The sequence below is a fragment of the Alligator sinensis genome, unplaced genomic scaffold (genome assembly GCF_000455745.1).
Source record: "Alligator sinensis unplaced genomic scaffold, ASM45574v1 scaffold1165_1, whole genome shotgun sequence".
Lineage (NCBI taxonomy): Eukaryota > Metazoa > Chordata > Crocodylia > Alligatoridae > Alligator > Alligator sinensis.
The window spans coordinates 156,953-166,760 of NW_005842477.1; the positions used below are offsets into that span (position 1 = coordinate 156,953).

At 53.4% G+C, this 9,808-nt stretch overlaps 1 pseudogene; it reads right to left on the reverse strand.

Annotated features, from left to right (window-relative positions):
• The window catches only part of LOC102386284, a 75,698-nt pseudogene extending 71,443 nt beyond the window's left edge, over positions 1–4,255 (reverse strand).
• Between the last annotated feature and the right edge of the window lie 5,553 nt (positions 4,256–9,808).

A 9,808-nucleotide genomic window follows, 5' to 3' on the forward strand; every position in this document is an offset into this window, starting at 1 on the left:
GCCCCCCTGGAGGGACACGTGGAGTCTGGAAGGTGGACGGGCATGGTGAGGTGGGAGGCTCAACGCAGGAGCTCCCCCTACTGGCCCGCCACATGACTACCTTGACCTGGGGAATGAACTCTTACATTACTGAGTGAAGATGGAAACTTAAGATTGTGGCTTCCCAGGGAAACCAGATATGGGCCGAAAAATCAAGACAGCAAACCTCATTGTCCTCTAACATCTGTCATTAGAGGGAGAAGAAGGGAACAGTTACTTGTCTCCATATCGCTGAATTTCAGAGAGTGGGAACAACACCTGCTTGAACACATTACAGCATAATGTACTGTGTTTGAGGTGAGCACCCTGCAATGGCAGCACAGGACATGTCACCAGTTTCCAGTTCCCCCTGGCACTCTGGGCATGGAGCATTACTGAGACCAGAGCCAGGTGGAGCGGACAGCCACAACTCACCTGGCAGCAGGTCCTCTGACCTTGAGATTTCCCCATCATCTTCATCATCACAGACCCAGAGCTCCACCTGTCCTCACTGGATGTGGCAGACTAAGTCAGGTGCAGGACCTCGATATCCTGTTTGGGACAGTGGTTAAAGAGTGTTTGTGACTGGGTACTGGATGCAGAATAACCAACTGGGATTTGGGGATGGATCCAATGAACTCAAGGTTTCTACTAGACAAGAGAGGATGGGCATTTAGGGTGAAAGAAAAGGCACTGCAGGGAGAAGCCTTCAATGCATGATGGTCCTTGCCACCCAGTTAGTGGAGGGATGATCATAGGAAACAAAGCACCAACCACTCCCTGGTATAGAAAGGGTATCAAAGTGACAAGTGTCACCAGGGATAGGCATGGAGATGCAGTGATCCATAATGTACTAGGGAGCAGAAAGATCAAACTCTTACTGTTTTCAAGGTACCAAAACAAAGAGACATTGGACATACTTACGGATGGATAACATGCATCTCATCAGTGGAACTCCAGTTAAAGGAATGGAAATGACCTTATTCTCAGTGAAGGTTTAAAGTGAGGACCCATGGCAGTGAAAAGCATCCATGACAGGTAGCTGACAATGAAACTGTTTTCTGGGTAAGAGGATAAAATTAGCATAACCAAGGCACAAGAAAAGATGATTTTATAATAACTGTAGTTGCAACTGAATCAAGCATCCCATCCAATGGGAACATCATCCCAGGAATGAAGATGAGTCCGCAAGTTGCCAAATACTGCAGGGTTTAAAACAAAGTTCCTGGGAGTCATAGAAATGACAAAAGAAGGCAAAAAAGACCCACATTTCATAGCATGTGAAAGCCCGCAAGGTACAAATGGTCTATGTGGTCTTTGTTGAGCTACAGAAAACATTTGAGAAATTCCTTAAGGAAATCTTCTGGGGGCAGTGGAGGGGAAAGAAAGCATCAGAAAAGTAAACTGACTTAGTAGAAGTTTAAGTACCTCAACCCTGCGCACAAGCAAGAACAAGCCACTGTATTAGAGATCCTCTGGAAACAAAAACTGGCTTTCACAAGGCCCTGCACCTAGCCCACTTCTTCTATTCACAGTGATGGATGTCTGATCTGCAGAGGGATTTTAGGAGGAGAACAAGAAAAATTTTGAGAATGTCAGAGCAAGCTTGAGAGCACAGGTCTGAATGCAAATACAGCAAAGCCAGAGTCTCGGTCTATGGAGATGAAGATGTCAGGAAGGAATGTGGACAGAAGCTTCCAGTGACCCCTGGGTAGAGGTGTCTGGGTTCCAGCACGTGCACATGTGTCACTAGAGGAAGAGTTAAGGAAATGCATCATCCACATGTTGTAGCAGCAGAGGCTGATAAGACTTCCATTAACTTGTGCTGGGTCATAAACAAAGGAGGAGAAATAGCATTTAGATAGTACTGAACTGAGCACGCTAGGACTGTTAAATGTGTTTGGACATGAGACACTAGTGAGGGAGAAAATTAGAAATATTCCCCCAAAGAAGAGCTGTTAGTGAGTTTATGCACAACGACTTGGATATGATATGAATGTGCTGAGAAGGCAAAGGACGATCATGTTGTCAAGAAACAGCTGGATATGGAGGCATCAGCAGTTGCAAGAATGGGGAAGACACAGGTGAATGTGGCTGAATCAAGTGAAGGAGGATCTATCAATATGATATGTGAGAGAGGTCTGATCACTGACAGGGCAGTGGGGAGGAAGTGGATTTAAACCACCAGCCAAAGGTGCATGAGGATGTGAATGCTAAAACACAGGAAGAAACCTATACCCAGGAAGAAGACAATAAACTTCAGAGTTCACATAGCTCCAGGGAGCTATGAACCAGAGCTTTACCCAGGGAAACAAGTGCTTGGAAATTCCTCAGCATCTGATCCTGGTAAAGCACCGTGTTTTCATCTTTCAGCAGCTCCCACTCCTTCCGTGTGAAATACACAGCCATGTCCTCAAACACCTCCCAGAGCTGCAGTCACAAGTGTTACACCATCAGTGTCTCCTGTTCCAGCTGCTTCCAGCCCCCACAGCCCTGTCTTCAACTTATTACAGGCTTAGCCATGACAGGTAAGGGTGCAATATTCCCATCTTCAGCTGACATGCAATGTGGATGCAGCTGTGGACATAGGAGTTCATGTGTCAGCCTTAGCCCAGCTCATCACATGCTACTTGCTCAGTCCTTTGAGGAAGCCTGGGCAGTACTTTTACAGGCAGGGAGCCCCAGCTCCATGCACTCTGACAAAGCCTGGCTGTGCCAACACCTCCCTGACTATCTGCACTTAGGAGGGAGCTCCTGCTAATGCCAGCCTGGTGTGTTTGCAGCTTCCATCACCACAGGCTTGACACTCTTCAGGTCTCTGCTCTCCAAATTCTTTACAACACCCCTGGCTCCTCCTGCGCTCTGTCCCAGCTGTACTCCCACCCCAAATGAACCTGGTGCCCCATTCATCTCCAAGCTCTCCCCCTACTTTGGAGGCCTGCTCTGCCCCCTCTGCACTTAGCCTGATTCAGGTGTTAAGGACCCCCTTTCCTCCAGTCTCCCTGGGGAAGTCCTCTGCAGCACCAGGTTAACAGGCTCTTCTCCAGGAGGCTTCTGCTCAGCTCTGCTCAGGGTCCCAGCACCTGTGGGGCACAGAAGAGAATGCACAGGTTAGCACTGGTGCTGCAGGCACAGGGAAAGCCCTGCTAGTCTCCTGTACTGGCCTGGGATTGAGGCAGATGGAGGCTTCAATGTGACAGAGAGCAGAGAGAAGGAAGATTCAAAGTCCCACAGCTCTTCCTAATAGACCTCCATGGGCATGAGGCTGGAGATGAGCCCTAATAACTGTCCTAGCATGAAGTGGTGATCCCAGCACCACCTCAGAGCCTGCAGGGACTTTACTCCCAGGGAAATAAGTTTGTGGGATGTTAGGGCTGTATCAGCATCTATATTTTAAGGACGGGGAGAGGAAATGCAAGGTCAGTCTTCTCCAAGGCATGTGAAATGCTTCCAGGGGCAGTGAGAGAACAAGAAGAGCTGATCTATTGGAGCACTGACCACATCAAAATGTTCAGTCAGAGAGATTTCTCCACTGAGGGACCATGCCTCCTGCTGTCGGGAAGGGAAGAACCACTGCTCCTTACCTGCTCCGGGGGAAGGGCCTCGTCTGGGGCACCAGCCTAACGAGCTTCTATCTGCTGATGACTCCCAGGTCTCCTCTGTTTCGGGGGAATCTGCAGCAGGACAGAGGCCTGGGTTAGCTGTACCTCAACCAGCCAGAGGCCACTGGGGAGTCTCATTTCCCAGCATCTGCACCAGCCCCTTATTGGGCACAGAGGGATCTTCTGGGCATAAGAAAGGGGCCAGTGAACATTGACTGTAGGAACGTGAATTAAATCATTGATTGTTACCATGGCAGCAGGACAAAACCCAAGGAAGATACAGCCTCTCTCTGCTGGGTGCTGCACACATGCAGTGAGAAAGATCAGGGACCCCCAGCCTGGGAGCTGCTCACCCGGAGACACCAGAGCTCTGTCCCAGCCCAGATTACAAATATTGCAACCCCATCACAAGCAGGGGCAGACATTCGAGCCTCTCCCCCTGCATGCAGGACAGCCAGTCAAGCACCCAGACCCACGCACACATGTCCATCCTGCACCTCACCTGACTCCTGGTGGGGCAGAAGCCTGTGCACATGATGGGCCTTGGGCTGCTCCAGCCAGGAATCACCCAGTTCCTGCAGCGCCCCAATGGGCTGCACCTTGTCTGAGGGCACCTCCTTGATGGTCACACTCATTGCAACCTGGGGAATGAGACAAATATATCACTAGGGAGCTGGTATCTGGGAGACACTAGGCTGGGAGGGAACAGCCTCAGGGTCATCCTCATTTCCCCTCCTGGCTGACACAGGCTGTAGGGACCAGACTAGCTCCAGAAATGCCCCAACCACTGCTTCCTACCCCACCAGCCGCACACCTGCCCCTGGCCTCCACCAGCCCCTGCAGGTACCCACGTGGCGTTCGGCCTCGGCTGGCTCTTCCCAGCCCATGGCATCACCCAGCCGCCCCACACACTGGTGGAGCCAAGCCCCCTGACCCACATCTCCTCACGGGGCCCAGGTTCCCCCCCCACCCCATGGTCTCTCAAGTGCCCCAATGGCATCCATATGGGACACAGCTTCCCCCACCCTGCCCCACAGCCCTTCCCACGATGCCCTGCACATGCCCCTGCCCCCCCTTGGCACAAAGCCCCCCTCACCCCTCTCCACTTTCCTGGGGGCCCACCCGAGCCCCCGGCTCCAGAGAAACCAGTGCACCACCCCTGCCCCCATTGCCCCCCCAGCCCTGCTGGTGCCCCTCACTCCTGACCTGCAGCCCCTGCTCCCCGCATGTGCGCTCCCGGCCAGCAGCAGCAATGCCCCCAGCGGGGCAGGGCCAAGACCGGGTGGGCAGGAGGGAGCAGGTGGTATCTCTGCGCCCGAGGGGAGCAGATCAGCTGGCCCCGGGAGATGGGGGCGGCTCAGAGGGGCCCAGAACATTGCGGTGCCACCTGCACAGCTCTGACCCTGGGCACTGCTGCGATCTGGAGGGGAACCCTGGCGCAGCACCAGCTCTGCACAGGGGCTTGTCCCAGGTAGCCTGGCTCCGGGCTGGGGCTGGGAGGGACGTCGCTGCCCCACGACTCGTCCCCACGCCACAGGCTTTCCCCCCAGCCCTGGGACAGCTGCTCCCTGTTTGCTCCGGAGGTGCCCCACAGTGCCCAGGCTGGGCAGACACTGCCGGGATCAGCTGCGCCTCCCGGCAGTGGGTAGGAGGGGGATAGGGTGGTCTGTCCTGGGGTGGTCTGCCAATGCGTTTCTGAGGTCCCTGCCCTGCCCTGGGGCTGCCTCCCTGCACGTCTCCCTTGGACCAGCTCCCCTGGGGTGGCGATGCCTCCTGCAGCCGGGGCTGGAGCTGCGAACAGGCCTGTGGGATATACCCGGAGGAGGATGTGGGGCAGTGCCCGCTGTTCTTCTGGCGTGGTTTAGTACCTGCCGACGTGGTGGGACTTAAAGCCCACTTTATGGAAATGGGAGACTCCTTCCTAGCTTGCTCCTGAAGCCATATGGCTGAGGGCAAGCGAAACTTGGGGGCATCCAAACCCCAAGCCTCTGGGCTTGGGCCTGCATGTAGGATGCCTGCCAAAAGACTTTGGAAATATCTGAAGCCCCTGGTGGGGGGGGAGGATGTTTGCCGGGTGTAGGACCACTTATGGTTCTGGACTGACTTGTGGATGTGGACTTGATTTGGCTGATTTGGCTTGAGACATGAAAAAATTATTAAAAAAAAAAAACAACCTGGAAAGTACCAGCCTCGCATGACGGGCACGTCTGCTGAGCTCTTAGGGCAAATGAAAAAGCAAACAGGGAAGGCAGTGAGGTCATGGAGGAGGGTAGAGGCTGCAGGGCTGGGGCCGGAGCAAGCCCCAGGGGCTGCAGATGGGGCTCCGGGCTGATGCAGGGGAGGACTTGGGAGCTGCTCCCTACTGGGCCGGGTGTGAGGGATCTTGGGCTGCGTGTGTGGGCTGCGGGCTGGGGGCAGGGGTGGGTGAGGATGGCTGGCATCACCCAGGGGTGTCTGTGCATGGTGCAGGGGGTGGCGGTGCCAGGCTGCAGTGTTTGCACACCAGGACCTGCAGCTGCTGCTACCACCCAGGCAGGTTCCCCCGGGAGAGGAGAGGCAGGAGGTCCTTGGCCTGGTTCTGTGTCCCTGCAGGAGCTGCCCCCAGTTGTGCTGGGGCTGAGCCTGGGGAAAGCAGGTGCCAGCTAGTGCAGGGGGCAGCAGGGAGGGGCAGGTTGCAGGCTGGAGTTGGTAGATCATGGAAGAGTTGGGAGGTGGGGAAGGGCTGTGGGACAGGCTGGGCAGGGGCTCTGGGGGCATTGATCTCTGCGCAGGGGGCAGGGGGGTTCTGGGGTGGTGGGGCCATGTGGGGGCTGTGGAGGTGATGGTCTGGATGGCCAGGAGGGGCCATATGGGACCGAACCAAAGGAGTTCTCGTTAGGACATGGCAGTGGCCTAGAGGATGCACATGAAGCTGAGGAGTGTAAGCCAGGAGGAGAGGTGGGGAAGTCAGGGGACCCCCCAGGGGCAGTACGGAGGCCCCATGGAAGGTGTTGGGAGCCAACCCCCTCCCCACAATGTGTCAGGGCAGGGCAAGCTGTGGACTGGGAAAGCAGGTATAGTGCGCAGGTTTGTTATTACCCTGAAATAGAATAGTTTTCTGATAAGCATACTGTTAGGTTTACAATAATTTAGATTATTAAGAAGTATTAGCTTTTGTGGTGGGAGAAACCTCCCTAAGGTTCGTTGTCTAGCTGTAATTTGATTGACAGACAACGCGGGTAAAGAAAGACAGCTGTTTATTTGCTCGAAAAAGTTCACCGCAGGGGAAAATTCCACTTGGTGGTCAAAACTTTCCCGCCAAGAAAATGTCCATGACATAAGAGCCGAGCCCAAATTTGGGAGTAGTGACGAGTTTGGGAAGGAGGGGCCCATGATGGCAACTCACCCAATATATAAACCGTAATCTATGGTCCCAGTTTGGAGGTAACCTCACTTGCAGAACACCGAAGGAAGAATCGCAAGTGTAGGCTGGATCAGACTGATCACCTGAACCACCCTCTCTGTGAACACGAATCCCTCAGTTCATGCTGAAGCTGCAGAGCAACCGAGTGAGACTGAAGGAAGGGGACTCATTCCTATCACTACTGTAGTGCGCAGGTTTGTTATTACCCTGAAATAGAATAGTTTTCTGATAAGCATACTGTTAGGTTTACAATAATTTAGATTATTAGGAAGTATTAGCTTTACAGCTGAATACAAGGCATGACCTGTGGCCTAGCAATGCAGCTGACCACAAGGCAGATTGATAGCTAAGCCTTTGCTTGTGTCAAGTAATCATTTTAACTGTATTAAGCATTTTCTGAGTTAAAAACAGCAAGTATCTCTGTGTCTGTGTGCTGAAAAATCAGCTACAGCAAGAAGTAAGATAAGACAGGGAAACCATTGTTCTGGGTGCAGTGGTTGTGTCCTTGAGAAGTATCTACTACTGTGTAAGGTTTTGCTAACATATTATAATGTTACTGTTACTTAACTTTTAGCTTTTAAAAAGTGCTAGTTCAGCTTAATAAAAATATGCTGTTACAAAGATTTGAAAAGCACCGCCCAAATATTGCTTTTTTTTGTTAACCATGAAGTCTTGCCTTGTTGTAATAAGTATAAAAGATCACCTCACCCTTAGGGGGGGGCCATTTTGCCTTTTGCTGGCTTTATGGTCTTTGCTCGAGCAAATAAACAGCTGTCTTTCTTTACCCGCGTTGTCTGTCAATCAAATTACAGCTAGACAACGAACCTTAGGGAGGTTTCTCCCACCACACAGGTCACGGTCCAGCCTCTCCCATCACATATTTGTATTTCCTCCTGTCCCTCAGCCACCTCTGGAGACAGGATGCTCACCAAGCATCAGCAAGCGTCCAGTTCCCCTGGACACAGGTCAGTCCTGCAGACTGGAGCGGGATCATCCAGAGATCATCAGTTCTGGGGATGTGTCTGTTGCCCAGTCAGACCCTGGTGCAAAGAGACTGGGACTGGGAAGTATTTAAGGTGTGGGTTGTTCACACACAGGCTTTTCCTCCAGCGGTCAGGCAGCTGCTTACTCCAAGCAAACGACCCGCTCCTCCAGCTGCCCTGGCGCTGGCTGGGCTGGAGGGACCCGCTGCACAGACCCGGAGTGCTTCCCACGGCTGGCTGTGCTGAGGTACCCAGAGGGGCTTTCTATTTGGATCCCAAACCTTGACGTGTTCTGTCTGAACTTCCCTTGAAGCCAGCCCAGGCATTGCTTCAAGAGCTGGGGAGCCCTGGCTCTTTGGGCGCTTTGGGCTCCGACCCAGGCCTTCCAGTCCTGCCCCCCTGGCTCTCTGCATTCCCACTGCCCAGGGACTCTCTTCTGCCTCAGCTCCTGGAGTGGGACTTTACCTCTCCTGCAGACAAGCTCCAGGCACAGGGCGTCCCACCCGCACAGCCCCTCCCAACCAATCGCCCCACGCCTCAAGACGGCCAATGGAAACACGTGCGTCTGATCCCTGCTGCGCTCCTCAGGCCCCTCCACCCCCTTGTTCACCCACAGGAGTCACTTTGGGACTGATCTTTTCTGTGGGGACAAGAGCAGGGAACTGCGGGTCAGGAGCGAGGGCACCACAAGCACCAGACCAGCAGAGGCTGCGGGTTTCGATCCTCACCCTGCTGCGCTCCCCAGGTTGCCTGCATGCAGCAGTGGCATCCCCTATTCCCCCATGGGGATCACATTTGCAACTGACCTTTTCTGGAAGAGACAAAAGCGGGGAACCAGGGGCCAGGGGGGACCGTGGGGGGTTGCACAAGGCACAGGGGAAATGTTTTCTCAGCAGAACCCAGGGACCAGAATGACGGGCAGGAGACCTGAGCGGGGGACTCCAGCGGCCTCGGTGGCCTGTGCATGCACAGAAGACTGTGCTTGCAAAAGACCACCTTGTCCTTTGGGGCATGAGTGGTGAGTTGCTGGCAGAGAAGGCCCCTGCACACATGCAAGTATGGACTGGCGTACAGGATCTTATGAGTGTGTATGGGATCTACTAGCTTTCTACACATGGGTGCGTGGGTGGAGACCTACTGGTATGCAGCAGACTGGCAGAGAGGCCTTTAGGGCATGCAGATGTACTCACTCATGCCTATAGCAACAGTGGGCAACCTGCGGCCCCAGAGCCACATGGGGCTCTTCAGAAGTTAATATGCATCTCATTGGGCAGCTGGTCACCGTGTGCTTGTGCAAAGATTCAAGGAGACGCATATTCTCTTCTGAAGAGCTGCATGTGGCTCTGGAGCCCAGGTCGGCCACCCCTGACCTATAGCAAGGACGGGCAAAATATGACCTGCGGGTGCCCAGTAATTAATCGCATCATGCTCAACCTATGAGTTTCTTTCCCACCCCCATGTGCGGGAGAGCCCTAGCTCTAGCGCGCTTGCACAAGCTTCACCGTGCAGCCGCTGCTGCAACTGCTGAGACCTCTTCAGCCTCCCTGGCCTCCAGCAGCTCCTCCTGGTACTCGCTGGGGCAGCAGGTAGGGCAGAGCGTAGGGCTAGGAGCTCCTAGGACTCTGCCGGGCACTTCTGGTGGTTAAATTAATTTTTAATTTACTTTAATTTAAATTAATTTAATTTTTATTTTTAATTCTAATTTAATTTTTAACTTAATAAAAATACGTTGGACTTTAGCGCATGACTCGTTTGCTTTGGGGTTGCAAGACAAACCCCCCCCCTTCAAGGGACACTTCCCG